The sequence below is a fragment of the Elephantulus edwardii genome, unplaced genomic scaffold (assembly GCF_000299155.1).
Source record: "Elephantulus edwardii isolate Elephantulus edwardi_28Jun2011 unplaced genomic scaffold, EleEdw1.0 scaffold00067, whole genome shotgun sequence".
NCBI lineage: Eukaryota > Metazoa > Chordata > Mammalia > Macroscelidea > Macroscelididae > Elephantulus > Elephantulus edwardii.
In genome coordinates, this window is record NW_006399817.1 from 1,079,689 (window position 1) to 1,081,493 (window position 1,805).

A 1,805-nucleotide genomic window follows, 5' to 3' on the forward strand; every position below is an offset into this window, starting at 1 on the left:
TAGTCACTCCATTTTGCTGAGGGTCCTCTTTTCCTTTTTTTAATGATCTAGGCTGAAAACTAAGTATCAGAAGAATGTCTTTTGTGATCATTGCCTATGCAAATTCATTTGACTGTGTGGATCACAACAAACTGTGGCTGACTCTCATAAGACTGTGAATCCCAGAACACTTGATAGTGCTTATGCGAAACTTATACTTGGACCAGTAGGCATTCGTCAGAACAGAGCAAGGAAACACTGCATGGTTCAAAATTGGGAAGGGTGTGAATCAAGGTTGTGCCCTACTTCCATGTCTTTTCAATCTATATGCAGAACAGATTATCTGGGAGGCTGGGCTCTATGAGGAGTAGTGAGGCATCAAGATTTGATGTAAACTCATCAACAATCTACGTTATGCAGATGACACAACCTTCCTGGCTGAAAATGAGGAAGACCTGAAGCACTTGCTGTAGAAGCTCAAGAACTGCAGCTTTCAATACAGAATGAAGCACAGCATCAAGAAAACAAAGATTCTCACCCCTGGGCTGATTGGCAGCATCATAATAGATGAAGAGATTGAGATTGTTGACAGCTTCATTTTGCTTGGCTGTACAATCAACACTCTTGTTACCAGCAGCCAGGAAATTAAAATACAAATTGCATTTGGAAAGTCTGATGTCAGAGACATTTCCAAAATACTGAAGAGCAACAATTTCAGTCTGGAGACTAAGGTGCGCCTGATACAGACTGTGGTCTTTGCAATTCCTTGCTATACATCAGAGAGCTGGATAATGACTAGGGATGATAGAAGAAGATTTGATGCCTTTGAACTGTGGTGCTGGAGAAAGTATTGAATATACCATGGACTACTAGGAAAACATGGTATTCTCAATGCTCTTCTCCAGCACCACAGTTCAAAGGCATCAAATCTTCTTCAAGCTACTCCGTGGAGGCAAGGATTCTGAAGCTTCGTCTGACATACTTTGGAAATGTTTCAAGGATGGACCAGTCCTTGGAGATGTATGTCATGCTTGGGAGGGTGGAGGGACAGTGCAAGAGAGGAAGACTCTTGATGAGATGGATTTAGTCAGTCACTGAGGTAATGGGGATAAGAGTGTCAGAGACAATAAGATTGGAAAGGGATAAAGTAGGGTGAAGGGCTGTTGTACATAGGGTCGTTATAAGTTGCAGGCGACTTGACGGCACAAAACAACACCACCATCTACTTTTTCAAGCATAATGTCGTTCTGTAGGGGCATAGTGTGTCCAAAATTCTTATTGTTATGTGCTTTCGAGTTGCCTCTGACTCTCAGCAACCCTATATACAACAGCTCTAAACCCTGCTCTATCCTGAGCCAACCTTACTGTCTCCAAAACACCTACTGAGTCAATCCATCTCACTGAGATTCTTCCCCTCCTGTGCTGTCCCTCCATCCTCCCAAGCATAATGTCCCTTTCTAAGGTCTGGTCCTTCCTTGCAACATGCCCGAAGTGCCGTATTCAAGCCATGATCTTCACCATTACATGCTATGCATCAGGAAGCTGGACAATGTTCAAAGTATGTGAGATAAAATTTCACCATTATTACTTGTAGGGAGCATCCTGGACTTCTTTGTTTATCCTTTTGGAAGTTGACTATATAGTCATCTTTTTTGCCACATCATACATAATTCATAAGCATCAATTATTTTATTTTTATTTATTAAATGTCCAGTTTTCACATACATATGAAGCAATTTAAAATATTTGGACTTGAGTCAGGGACACTTTAGTCTTTAAAATTATATCCTTGCTTGTTGTTACTTTAAGGAGAAGGCTATGCTTTG